The following is a 13,776-nucleotide window of genomic DNA, read 5'->3' on the forward strand; positions in this document are numbered from 1 at the left end:
GTGACGCTGCCCAGGGATGGGCTGACAGGACCACCTCCTCGGCACAGCCTCCCAAGAAGGGAATGCTCCCAACACTATCTCTTCTTTGTCATCACATGTCCAAATGCCCTGTGCCCTGCACCTCCATGATCCTTGCTGGGATCAGCCCAGTGCTAGCTCACACACTTGGACACAGTCATTGCAGAGCTTGAATTCCAGGAGTTCGGCATCGAGGAGTCCAGGGTATGTGCAAGGTCCGTGTATGGACCCAGGAGACGAGTGGGCTGGCAAGGCTGAGGTAAAACCACAACTTTTTTTACTCTAGATGCTGTAAAACAAAATCATCTCTCCTCCTCTTCTTCCTCCTCCTCCAATCCCGTAGTTATTTCAGCTGGAGTGCAAGGAGTGCATTTTAAGCCTGACTAATGGCAATTTATCTTCCTCCCACGAGGAATATTAGAGCCTGTCGATATGGGAGGATCTGCCGACCAGGCATTATGAGCATCAGGGGTTTGAGTCAGAGCATGGGGAGACTCTGGAACTGGGCCGCATGCCCAGGTGCTGAAGATGGGTGGAAAGACCAGAAAAAGAGGGAAGAGGACAGAAAAGTGTCAATGAGCAGGCTGTGCATAGCCAGAGGAGGCATTTGCTGAGAGCACCTCTGAGTATCTACTGCGATTCTCGGGTATTTCTGTGTACTGAAATCCTTCCCACCTTATACACATGGAATAATCTTCAAGCATCATCCAGTCTGAGTTTGACAAAGTCACTGAGTCACAGAATTTACCAGGGAGCCCTTACAGTCTTGATGGGAAAAGCAGGCACTTATAAGCACTGCAATATCATTTTAAATTTTTGTTATATGCTTCTAATTTCACTGTGCTCAGGTCGAATTAGCCTGAGGTCTGGATCTCAAAACTATTAACTCTCACTGATTAGATATTGATACGGGCTATTCTTTTCTGAAACACCATCAGTTTTGCATGCCTTTGCATACCTAACTTGAGACATCTGGAAGCCCGATTTTTTCAAGGCTCTTGGAAAAGCCACAGTTTTTTCAGTGTTTTGACATTGATTCTGTGGCTTTGAAAAGCTTCTGTCTTGAATTTCAAGTACGTAGTCATTGGTCATTTTGGAAAATCTTGTCTTAAATACTTACGGAAGGGGAACAGTGTCATGATAACGACCCATCAGAGGCAGGCTCATAAAACCGTAGTAAAGCACTTTGACAAAGAGGGTGATTTCCCTGACCGTGCTCCACCCAGTAACTGTGGCCTAATGTCCTTCCTAACTGAGGGGCAGGACACACAGTCTTTCCCACTGTGTCTTTGAAACATCATGTCGGGAAGTGACCAGGGACATTCTCTTGTTTGCAGCAGTAAGCTCTCTGAGATGGGACATGCCTCTCACTTCATGTCTATACAAGTGCCAGGTGCACTGCTAGAAAAAACAATCTGCGTACAGGAGAAGTGCCAGCAAGACTGGCAGCATTCAGGGGGGTGGGGAGCGGGGACCTTCTGCTGCCTCTCCTGAGGAAACGGAGTGAGGTTTCATTCCAAATGAAACGTGAGGAGACTGGCTTTGCAAACTTCATGGGTCACATCTTCTGTCTCGTGAAGTGGTGGGGGTCTCTATGGTGTTTTGACTAGTTTGGCCAAGGAGCAGCTCATGATCACCAAACTCAGAACTTGCTTAGCTCAGCTCACTCTCTCTGAAGCAAGTCAAAAAATAGCAGAAAACAGCAAATCATTCCCCTCCTTCTAAACCTGCTGGGTGGAGTACTTCACTCAGTATTCATTCCAATTTCTATTTACACACACAAGAATGTTTCCTAACTCTGGCTCACAGAATTGGTCCTCTCCAGTTCAAATTACAGCACACTTGAAGCTCTTGTTAGATCGTATCATCCATAGCGCCTTGTGAGAACTTACAGCATCCAAAACAAATTCAGAATTGGAAAAAACTATGGAACAGGCTTCTCTACAACGATTTTCAGCTTGTATCCATAGAAATAGAGGTTGGATTGGGAAAACTGCGCTCTGTTATTTTAAATAATCAAAATGTAGTGATTACTGTAAGGTATGTGCTTTGTTTTAAGTGGTCTGACACTCATTTCCATAGAAACAGAGAGAGGATAACAGCCCACTTGTTTGAACTGTCCTGTGGATTCTGTCTGTGTCAGAATGCAGGAATATAAAGCTTTTAAAAATGTGGGAAAGGCCTGGGGTTTTGTTCTTAATTATGGGGGTGTTTTTTGGTTTTTTTTGTTTTTTTTTTTTTTTTTCTTTGTTTTAATTCTCAAAAGCCAAAAAGAACATTAGGGAACTTCTTGGAAATTTTATTCTGGGCGAATAGAATGAAAATGACAAATACCAGCTCTTAAAAAATTACAGGGGAGAAAGCAGGAAGAAAAAGCAGTAGGATGGGGAGAAGTGTACACACACACACAGAGGAATGTGTGTGTGTGTGTGTGTGTAAAAGTATTTCTGAGATATTTTTCTGACAACTCTTGTTATTCTACATTAGATCTAGTGATTTTTTTTCACTAATAGAAGATTTTAGACCATCTAACTGAACTATTTTATTTCAAATTACTATTTTCACATTCACTTTCTTTATTTCACATTGTTTTCTTCTTAACTGACACACTAATTTTATCGGAATTTCCATACACTAAGCAATGATATGAGTTTTGAATTGGCAGTTTGGCTGAAATTCAGGGGAAAATGAATATCAAGGAGAAAAAGAAGTGAAGTGCTCAAATTTTGTCTTTGCTTTTTTAAAGCTTCCATGTAACAACACAATTCCTGCATTTCTGGCACAGTAAAATCATTCCTCCCCAAGTTCAAAAGAGAGAAACTCACTGAAGCAGATGTGATATCTTTCTTGGATTCTAACTTCTAGACTTTCAAGTGATTTTTTTCTTTGGGGAAAAAATGAATCCAATTCCTGTTGCTCGTGAGGGAAGGACAAGGCTGAGATTCTGGAATTCTACATGCTGAACATGTCTGGATTAGTTATATTGTCTTCCAGCAACTGAATATTGCCAGCTTGTAGAAGCAGCTTTCAAGGCTGTAGCAGAGAGGTGCATTCTGCACATCGTGATAAACACTTGCTCCCTTCCTGCCTTTGTGTTTTATGCTACTGTCTCCAGGTTTTCTATTCACACACTACCCATCACGGGGGATAGCAGAGATTCGCAAAAATACTTTTTATATTTTAGGGTACTTGGTTTTTAGGTTAATGTTGAATAGCAAAGTAGCCCCCATTCAGCGGGAAAAGAAAAAGAAAGTGTATACATATATCTCAGTGCCATTCTACTGAAAGCATGTCTTCAGTTCCTGTCAGCCACAGTGTCCGTGAGTTTTCCTTCTCCACAGGAAGGCTTCCCTGGAAGATGTGTACAAGCCGGAGCACCCAGCTGCCTCTTGCGCTGTGCTGTCCTTCAGCCCTCCCCGCTTCACCTCCCTGGAGGTTACCTGCATTTCACACCTCTCCCAGTTCAGTCATTCCACTTGGAAACTGCCTTTGCCTTCGGGTTATACTTGCACACTGCCAAAAGAATGCCAGGCTCATTCCTGCGCTTTGGGATGGTCTTTTGCTTACAGCATCACCAGGCTAGAAAAAGTTACGTTATCTCACTGGGAAGATTCACAAATACTCATCAGGCAACAGCCCTGGCAGACCTTCTGATTCAAAGCCTTTCAAGCACAAGAATGGGATACTTCCCAGTGATTTTGGATGCTGTCTATATTCTTCTGCATTGATTGCGCTTCAATGACCCCCCACAAAATTTGTTTGAATTTTAAAACCCCGCTGTGTTAAGAGAATCTTCCCCCACAAAACCGGGGGACAGACAGTAGAAAAGGTTTGACTGCAGCAATTTGCATTAAGTGTCCTTTGCAGGCTTTGACTATTTCCACCCACCCCTGAAAGAGCCTGGGAGACGGGCATTAACGGCCAATCATTAGGCAATGGCTTTTTGAGATAACAATCAGGCTTGCCTAGTATCAATGAGACCTGTTAAAATTAAGTCTTTGCCTTGCAGAGTCACTTTGTGTTGTCATGTGGGATGCTGAGATGTGACACAGCACGTCCTCTTCCCCTAAACAGGTTTAATCCCATCTTCTCATAATCTCAAAATTCTGTTTGTCCCTGCCATGGCATCCTGGTTATCAAACCAGCTGCCCAAGACTACGGAGGCATAGTCTGATATATGTGATACCCCGTTGTTTTTCTGGGTGTTAAAAGGGACAAGGTGAGGAATAAAAGTGGATTCAGATTCAAACACGAAGACCAAGTTGGTCAAAGTTCAGTGTAACCTCTGAAAAGAGGGGCCAGACTTTGGAAATTCAAATCTGGATGCATTCCAACTTCAGTTGGAACAGGAGGAGAGGAATAGTTTTAACACAATTAGTTTGGTCCTGTTAGAAATCTATATTATAGGGTTGGCTTTCCGCAAAATGTATGTTATATAAGTAATAATGTTGTAGTAAAAATATAAGTTTTTCTTTTATTTCTTCTATTAGTAAAGAAAACTAAGCATATTAATATTCGCTAATATAGTATGCTTAAACTGTCTATTTAGCCAAAATAACATCCAATAAACATATAAAAAAGACTCTGCTATTTGCTTAAACTGTCTGTTTGGTCAAAACAACATCCAGTAAACATACAAAAAAACCCCTCTACTATTAATATACCAACTATCAAACATCTACCATCTAAAAAAAGCACAAACCAAAGCCCAAATTAAAAGTAATAACAAAAACACAAACAAAAACCACATACTCTAAAAAAGCAACCCCCCAAAAAAGCCATACAAAACAATTCCTAAAATATAAAAACTAATTTATAAAAAAATGAATATTCAACAAACTAATGCAATAAAAAAGTATCTAAAGTATAACTTTAATATAGCAAAGTGTAGACTTAGCTGAGTGCCAAGTCACCCAACCAACCCTATTTTGCTTTTTTAATCTCCCTTATAACTTTATTAAATTTATTTTTAAATTTTACATTTTAAAAAAATCTCGTTTTTCACAGTTCCATCATCTTTCACCTACTCACTCATGGGGTTTTGTTGATTTTTTTTTTTTCAGGAGAAAGATCAGTGTGAACATGCATAGCAGGATGTAAACATTTGGATATTCATGTTTACCCACTTTACACCCCAGCACAGCCCCAGGAAGAAAAGATGCTTTCATTCCCCATTTCCAGAGTTGGTTCTAAGCTCTCTTTCCTGAGGACAGCTCTTACAGGAACTGGGAAATGAGTGTCCTGATTTATCCCCTTGAGTCCCTCATACCTTAAAAGAAGCACCAAATGACATTTGAAGGTAGTTTAGCAGGTAGTAATGACAATTTGTTGGAACTTCTCACCGGTTCACTTTTCTGTATCACAAAAGATTACAGGGAACAACTTGAACTCTCTCAAAGTAACTTCAAGATGTTTCCCCACTTTGCAGTGAAGGTTTTAAGCCAAGCCTACACACTTCAAACTCAAGACCCGCTGGAGTCGGAACGCTGCGGGGATGAGGCAAGGAGGTGCCACCGGTGTGAGGAAAGAGAGAAGGTCCTTTTGCAGCCTGGAAGAGTCAGTGCTGTTTGCCCACTGAAATCCCTCACCCAGAGATCCTGCCAGGCGTAGGTCCCAGCTGGGTCCCCTCAGAGACCCGTGAGCCGAGGTGTAAGGGCTGCAGCGGCAGACTTGGCAGGGTCGGGCACGAGGGCCGAGGGCGCCTGGAGCAGGCAAGGCAGGGAAGTTGGGCTGCGGGGGACGGGGAGTGATGGGGAGCACCTGGCACCTGCCTCGGGAAAAACACAAGCGGGGAAACGCGGTCACGAGTCGCGGTGTGCGCAAGTCCGTGACAGTCCTCCAACCATTGCCAGGCGAGAACGATGGGGGGAGACGGTGAGATGGAGCCTCTAGAGCAGAGGGAGGCGCGAACTGCTCGGAGAGGGGTGGGGAGAGCCGGGGAGGGCGGGCGAGGTGCAGCCGGCTCTGAGTCAGCCCGGCCGCGCGATGTGCGCGGAGAGCAGCGCCCGGCACGGCGCCGCCGGGAGCCCGCGTCCCTTCCCGTCCCCTCCCCGCCGCCCCCGCGTCCCGAGCGCCCGCGCCCGCCGGACCCGCTCCCGCCGCGGCCGCTGGCAGGGCTGCTCCGCCCTCGCCCTCCCTCTGCCCCTTCTCCTCCTCCGCCCGCGGGGCAAGGGCAGCCCCGAGCGCGCCAGCCGGGACCGGCCGCACCATGTGAGGCGGCGGGGCTGCCGCCCGCCCCGAGCCGCCCTCTCCCGCACCATGAGGGACGGGGATGCGGGGCAGCGCCCACGCCGCGCACAGGCAGAGCCCGGGCCGGTGCCGATGCTGGGGAACTAGGGCAGAGCCCGGGCCAGGGGAGTGGGGCCGGGCTGAATCCTACAGACCATACGTCAGCCCTAGAATTTCTCTGTCACGCTAAAAGTGATTTGAGCTCGAGCCCTGGAGCATCCCCTTCCCAGGCCCAGTGATTTCAGCTCTTGACCCACAAGCTTTATTTCACGGCCAGCTCGCTTCTTCCAGCTCCACGTGCGCATTCCTCCGACTCTGGCAGCTGAAAATTCTCCACCGTCCACGGGGCAGGGTCTTCATCTTGGCCCCAGCTGAGCAGCCATTGAGCCCTGACCCCACCGTGTCTATGCCCACCCCGCAGTCAACATCCCAGCCCCAGCCCTACAGTGGGTATCCCTGACACGGGCAATATCCCAGCAGCACCAGCATTTCAGGAGCAATCTTACAGCAATCCCTTTTCAGCTCTCCACCCTCTCTCCCATTTCTGGGCTCAGTACCCAGCTACAACATCAGTATCACAGGCCTACAGTCATTTCAGCGCACCAATCTCACAGTCAGTTCGTCAGCCCTAAAGTTCCTATGTTACTCTAAAAGTGATTTGAGCTCGAGCCCTGGAGAGTCCCCTTCCCTGCCCCAGTGATTTCAGCTCTTGACCCACAGGCTTTATTTCACTGCCAGCTCTTGTTTCACTTTTGTCTCCACGTCTTCCCAGCACTGGCACATAATAACGTTGCTTTTGGTTCTCAGAGTATGGTTGTTGTTTTAGGTCTAACTCTGTGTTGTTTCAGCACAGCTCTTGTACCCACATTCCAGCCCCAACCTACTAATCCTTACTGCAGCAACAGCTCTACCATCCCTATCCCCCCCCTTACAGTGATTTCAGCTCCAGTCACGCAGTTCCCGTCCCGGCTCCATACTCCCTAGACCAGCCCCACAGGGGTTTCACCCCAAACCCTACCATCTTTGTGTCTCCTCCAGCTCTGCTGTCTCAGCTCCAGCTCCTCAGCGTTCCGCTGCTTGCCGCTAAAAGCCGCTACTGCTTCTCCCTGCAGCCCAGGACTGTTGATAAGGCCACAAGTCAGTTATTATCATCGCTTCAATGTCCTTAGGAGCTCTACCACCCATCCTCCTGGGTTCCCAGCCCTGGGAACACTTGGCACCTGAAGCCCAACATCTGTCTTCCCCCTCTCGCTGGGTCTCAGCCCAGCACTTGCCCCAAGGCCCCCCTCACCTCCCCCAGGCAGCACCGGGGGCTGGGAAGAGCCACTGGGCCCCTGCTCCCCCATCCCAAAAAGTGCCCTTGTGTTGGTTCTCGGGCCCTGGTGCCCTCCGAACCCCCACACCCTCAGCCTCTGCTTGGTACCACAGGGCAAGGGCTGGCAACCCCCCAGGCATCTCCTGCAGGCCCTGAGCTGCAGCTCCATCCCCTTCTCCCGTGGCATTTATCCACTCCAGCCCCAGCATTCCCATTGCTCCTCATTGTTTTGGGCCGGCCTCTAGTGCCAAGATCCTTATTCCACACCCTGGGGCTTTATGCCTCCACTGGCCTCGCAACCGGTCTTTCAGCCCTAGCCCTACAACCTTTACTGAAGTAACAACAACTATCTAGCAAAAGAAAACAAAAATAAACCAAAATAATGTAATAAAGCGACGAAATTAATGAAACGGAGTAATAAAGAAAAAAATCATAATTATTTCGAATAAAACAAAATAAAACATTAAAACTGAAAAAAATGCAGCTTTATTTTTGATATCTTAAGCGTTACTTTGTATCCAGAAACCACGGAAGCACTTCTCCCCTGGTAGCCCCAGCCGGTCTCCCCGCGCCGCACCAAGCCCCGCACCAGCCTCCGGCCGTCCGAGTCACGCAGGGCGCGGCGGAAAGAACCGGGCACGGCCGGCAGCGCTGCCCCAGGACACCGCCAGTCCCCACACGCTAGCACAGACAGACGCGGGAGTCGCGTGCGGGCTCACCGGCGCTCCCCTGACCGGAAGCCGCAAAGATCCCGTCCCGGCGCAGCCGCGCTCCTCCGGCGGCGCTCCTCCGACCGCCCAGTCCCACCCGTCGCTCTCCGCGCCGCCGCCGAACTAGCGCCGAGACCCCTCAGGGCACGCTATTTATCCCCCAGGGCCGGGCCACCCCAGCCAATCACAACCTGAGGCAGCGGCGGCCGGGCCAGCCCAACCTATCACAGCGCAGTGTCGGCCCGCCAATCCCGGCCCGCCCGTTCCCGCCCCCCTCGGCTCCGCGACCCCCCGCTGTACCCTCACGCCCCGCTCCCGCCATTCCGCCCGCTCCCCGCCGTCTCCCCGTTTCCCTGGGAGAACTCCCGGCCGGGACCTCAACGGGGAGCTCCCGCCGCCCTTCCCGGGTCCCGGCAGCACCTGCCGAGGCTGCGGCAGCGGAGGCACGGCTCCGCTCGTTCCCAAAGCCGGGGCGGCGGGAGGGACGCCTCAGGCGAACGGGGGACCGGGACCGGGCTGAGGGGCCGGGCCGCGACTGAGCGGGCTGATCTGGGCGGGACCGCGCCCGGATTGAAAGGGCGGCTGTGATTGGACGGGGCGGAGAAAGGCGGGCCGGGATTGGCGGGGCTTGGCAGCTGAGGCTGCAGCCAATGGGAGCGCGAGCGCTCAGGCGGGCGGAGCCAGGGGCGCTCGGGGGTCCGCGGTCGCCCGGGGTCCCGCTCCCGAGACCCCCGTCCCCTTCTCCCACCCTCCCTGTGCCCCGGTCCCGGCTGAAAGGCCCCTGCAGAGCCCCCACCGGAGCGCCCGTCGGCACTCGGGGCAGGGAGGGGCGTAGCCGGCAGCCCGGCCGGGAGCGGTTCCGAGTCGCCAAGGCGGACTCTGCGGTAGCAGCGCGGGCCAGGGAGCGGCGGCGACGTGGGGGGCAGGGGGGTCGGCGGCGGGGAGCGGGGGGGGCGTGCAGAGCCCGCTGCCGGCTGTGGGCGCCTCTTTCCCCGCAGCGGTTCCGCTTCTGCGGGGACTTGGGCCGCCCCGACTGGGTGCTGGCCGAGATCAGCGCTGGGAGGATCAGCACCCTGGCCAAGATACTCAAGTGCCCGCCCCCCGCCTGCTGCGGGCCCGCTGCTCACCGCGGGGGGGGTCAAGCGCTTCAACACTACAATGGCATAATCAGCAACATTATTTAATCTCGTGTTCTTCATGCAAGCCTCAGCGTTAAGAACACTACCGGCCTCTTCTAGTAGTAATAATATGCGTATATTATGCATATGTTATTAGTATTAATATTTAGGTAAGAATTGTTAGTGTTAACACTGATAGTGAGTGTGTTAGCTGGTGTTTACCGTGGTGCTCTGCTCTCCCACAGTATGACAAGATCCCGAATCTGCCCTTAGATGCAAAGTTAGGTGAGCACTGCTGTCCTTACCACGATCCCCTGATGGAGCCATGCTCCAGGCATGGGCAGCAGTGTGTCTGGGGATGCCTTTCCAAGGTGACAGAGCTCACCCCCCCTCCCGTCTGCAGAGTCGGGGGATTTGAAGGCGACCATTGCTGTCCTCGGCTTCATCCTCTCCAGCGCGGCCAAGCACTGGGTAGATGGTGAGTCTCTGTCAGGTGACCTGCAGCAGCTGGGGCTGCCCAAAGGTTCCTCAGGCGTGCTGGGATGTTGCTGACAGTTCCCAGCCTTGCCTTCACATCCAGATGGAGGGCAGGCTGGCTGCTGTGCTGTCCTCTGTCACCTCCCTTCTGTCCATCAGTCCCTGGGGCCTCCCCAGGTGCTTTGGTGGAGTTTGGCAGCTTCAGGCCTGGTGTGAGCAGAGGGGTTCTTCTCTTGTCTCCCCTCAAGAGCAGAGCATGCCAGCGCCTTGTGCCATTCCTTTGAGGAGAAGCAGAGCCCCTTCCAGGACTGGCTCAGTGCCTGCAGCCTGAGGTGTGAGCGGGGTGTTGGGTCTTAACAGGAGTGTGGGGGTCAGTGTAAATCACCATGCTGGAGTGAACCGGGGTGCTGACACCATCCCACTCCCCACCGTACTGACCCAGCTGGGCTCAGTGTGCTGGCACGTGGATTACACCCTCAGCTCCAGCGACTTGCAGGAGGTCAATGAGCCCGTGGTGCACCTGACCTTCAGTGTGCGGGACAGAGTGTGAGAAAATGACAGCTGTCCCTGCAATGCTCTCGGCCAACAAGTTCCAGGTGCTGCTGGCAGGTGAGGCGCCCGGAGGGGTGGCAGCAGGGAGGATTCTGCAGGGGAAGGTGCTGTGGGAGGCACGCTGGGAAGGGGATGCTGGAAGGGATGCTGCAATACCAGCAGCTCCCCCACATCTCCGTCCTCTCTCTGCAGTTCTGAAACAGCCCTGCCATTCCCTCCATCTGCCCCAGACCGCTCACCATTCATTTGCAGGCTTGGCTTGATAACCAGGATGCCATGGCAGGAACAAACAGAACTTTGAGATTACAGAAGATGGGATTAAACCTGTTTATGGGAAGAGGAGAGATTCAATCAACCCCCTACGAAAAAGATGCTGTAAAATGCATGAGCTGTTTGTATGATCTTTTAACCTAATTATTGTAGTAGAAACTATTAACCTTCCTGAAATGGTATACAAGCTTTTGGAAAACCTCAGTGAAATCAAATTCTGATCACTGAATCAGTCTTCCTGTGTCTCCTTCAATCGCCAGTAGCTGAAGGGCCAAGGAAGGGACGTGCTCGTGGGAGGAGGAAAGTGACTGCTGCTCCAGCCTTGCCTGAGGTGCCTCCAAGTGTCAGAAGAAGCTGCTGGACATCTGCTCGCAGGGCCAAAGGTGAGACTGGCAGTCCCTGTGGGGGCTGTGGGGAGCTCTCCCACAGCCCATGGGGCAGAGCCAGATATGCCCTCTGACTCCTCATTTCCCTCTTCCTTCTCCAGGTGCAGCCCCTGCCATGTGAGTGTCACCTGCTGCCACCTCCTGAGGGACATTTAAGGGGCCAAGAGGAGCTCAGGCAGGGCCTGGCCACAGACGGAGCTGCCCTGTACCTGTGCTCACGCTTCTTTGCTACTGTTGCACCCTGCCAGTGTGGGAGGGAGAAGCTGAGCCTGGTGGTGGGGCTTTTTATGGCCGGCCACAGGCATTTCAGGGGAAAAGGGTGAAAACCACATGCTGTGCTGGACTCTGACTCTTTCCTCTCCCTCTTCCCTTTCCGGCTGCGGATCCACTGCTTTTAGTTGACTAATAAAGTATTTTGCGTAGAAATCACCGTGCGTGCCTTTTCATGGGAAGGATAAATCCCTGTGCCCAGTCTCTTCCCCACAGGGGCTGAAGCAGACTTCCCCTCCACCTCATCCCCAAAAAATAAAGGTAAGCTCAGCCTCCCCAGTCCCAGGAGTGAGATACTGCTCAGAGGCAGACACTAAAAGAGCAACTACAACAAAGCCCCTGGGAGGAGGAAGGTCAGTGCAGTTACCTGGAAACAAGTTAAAAAAACAGGCTCCAGCTTGTTTTTACATAATCCTCTTGATTTTTTTGTGTTTCCTCTTCTGCAAGGGTGGTGCAAGGGACAGGCAGAGGGAGAAGGAAGGGAGTAGAGTGTGTTTCTACACTCACTGCTAGGCAAGATGAAGGCTGCAACACAGGAGTCACTGTGGAAGCTGCTGCTCCCCACACCTCTATGGCTGGAGCAGAACTTGTGCACACCAGCCTTTCTGCACCTTTGTCCACACTTAAAGAACTCAGAACTCGCTCAAGACCACCTACCCTGGCTGGGCAGTGGGCAGCTGTCCTCCTTCCCTGAGGAGCAGGGCTGTTCAAGCGCGTCTCTGCAACACTTGGGTGCAGGACATGGGGACACTGCTGTTCCCTGGAACTGCTGCCTTGCACAACGCTCGGGATGGGGAACAGCTCAGTCTGTGATTTGAGCTCACAGTGTTGGCCTGGGTGGCTGCAGGAGGACCAGGAGGTCAGAGAGCACACGAAGGCTGCAAAGGAAAGCCTCAGGCCCTGTGGCTCCAGCAGCAGGTGGCCCCACACAGCCAGATGCTACAGGAGGTCACAGCTGGGGGACAAAGCACAGGGCTGAAGGGACTGATCTCCATCGCCACATGCCCCAGCCCTTCTGCAGGGACTCACAGCATCGCCTCCGTAACGGGGAGGGAGGCCTGGAGCCGGGCGGTGACTGTGCTGCCATGGGCCTCGTACAGCCAAACCACCAGAGCCTCAGCCCTGTCCTCGGCCTTTGGGGCAGCTCAGACAGACGAGACAGGCATCATCTCTCCAACACCAGTTGCTGTGCTCAGCTGAGCCTGGCCACCACTCGGTGTGGGTGAAAGAGCAAGCCCTGCCCAACAACAGCACCTCAGCCCCCTGCCCTCCCCTCGTCCACCCCAGCACCTGCCTGACAGTCTCCAGCACGATGGCGCGTGAGCTGACAGAAAAGGCACTCCAGGATGGGCACTGGGCACAGCTGGCTGGACCACATGGAGGGGGCAATTCAAACTGTGGGCTTGCTGAATCACACCAGCCTCCTGAACGGAACCTGCAGCACAAGAACCTCCCTCCAGTCAGCCTCTGTACACTGATGGGCAGCACGACGGAGAGGGATTAAAAAAGAACAGGGACAGCAAACAGGACACAAGGATCCCATGGGAAACAGTGGCACGGGGAGCACCACAAAGCCACAGAGAATAAGCATGAACACGAGGCGTGGAGAAAGATGGAGAAAAAGAGAGAGTGCCAAACACATGGCAAGGACAGAGGGATACAGAGACAAAGAGGGAAACAAGGACCCAGAGAGGAAATGACCACAGCACACCAGTGGGGAAAGACAGGCAAGATGCTTCTCACTCCAGCCACTACACAAGTGCAGCTTCCCTGGAATTTCATGCTCCGCATCTCTTCCAAGCTCAACAGGTGAACAAACAGGTACCGCAAACACCTCCTTTCTTTGGACAAACCCATTGGGAGAACCTGGAATCCAAGGATGGATCTTAACATGGCAGTCCCACTTGCTACTCTCCACCTTTTCTCCAGCTTAGTCCTGGGCTGGAAAACAAAAAACAACAAACACTTAAAAACCAATCTAGAGGTGTCTTGAGGATGCCCAGGCCTGGGAGAAAGAGAGGTCCCACTACGACCCTCTTGGCCTTTTCCCACTCTGAGGACCTGTGGAAATGCCCATACAGTTCCTAGGTGGACAGCCTGGGATGTTTTCTGCACACCAAATGCCACAGCCCTAAGCACCAGAAACCGGAAGATGGTCGGGATTGCAATTCACAGCCTCAGTGAAACCTGTGTGGGACAGCCAAATCATCAGTGTGCAGAGGAATTAAAAGTCACCATTTTTAAAAGTTAAAATATCCATGGAAGTTACTGGCTACTTAAAACAGTGTGCTTCATACAGCCTCCCATGCTTATGGATTTATCAAAAGAAGCAGCTTCAGGTTCCTTCCTTTTGGAGCCCAATTCCAAACAGGAAACTTCTCACATCTGCTCCTGAGAGAGACAAATGGAACTTCAGGAGCTCAGGAAAGCGA

General features: G+C 51.9%; 1 long non-coding RNA gene across 2 annotated transcripts; it reads left to right on the plus strand.

The window, feature by feature from the left end:
- The first annotated feature begins 10,724 nt into the window (after window positions 1-10,724).
- LOC136305530 (uncharacterized) lies at window positions 10,725-11,489 on the plus strand. Of its 2 annotated transcripts, none has more exons than XR_010725368.1 (3): window positions 10,725-10,809; window positions 10,949-11,071; window positions 11,176-11,489. It is a non-coding gene; the product is annotated as an uncharacterized lncRNA (long non-coding RNA). The 2 variants fall into 2 exon arrangements; XR_010725367.1 differs by having other exon boundaries at window positions 10,727-10,813.
- The last annotated feature ends 2,287 nt before the right edge of the window (window positions 11,490-13,776 follow it).

The sequence above is a fragment of the Chamaea fasciata genome, unplaced genomic scaffold, assembly GCF_029207755.1.
Source record: "Chamaea fasciata isolate MVZ Bird 193981 ecotype frontalis unplaced genomic scaffold, bChaFas1.0.hap1 SCAF_472, whole genome shotgun sequence".
Classification (NCBI taxonomy): domain Eukaryota; kingdom Metazoa; phylum Chordata; class Aves; order Passeriformes; family Sylviidae; genus Chamaea; species Chamaea fasciata.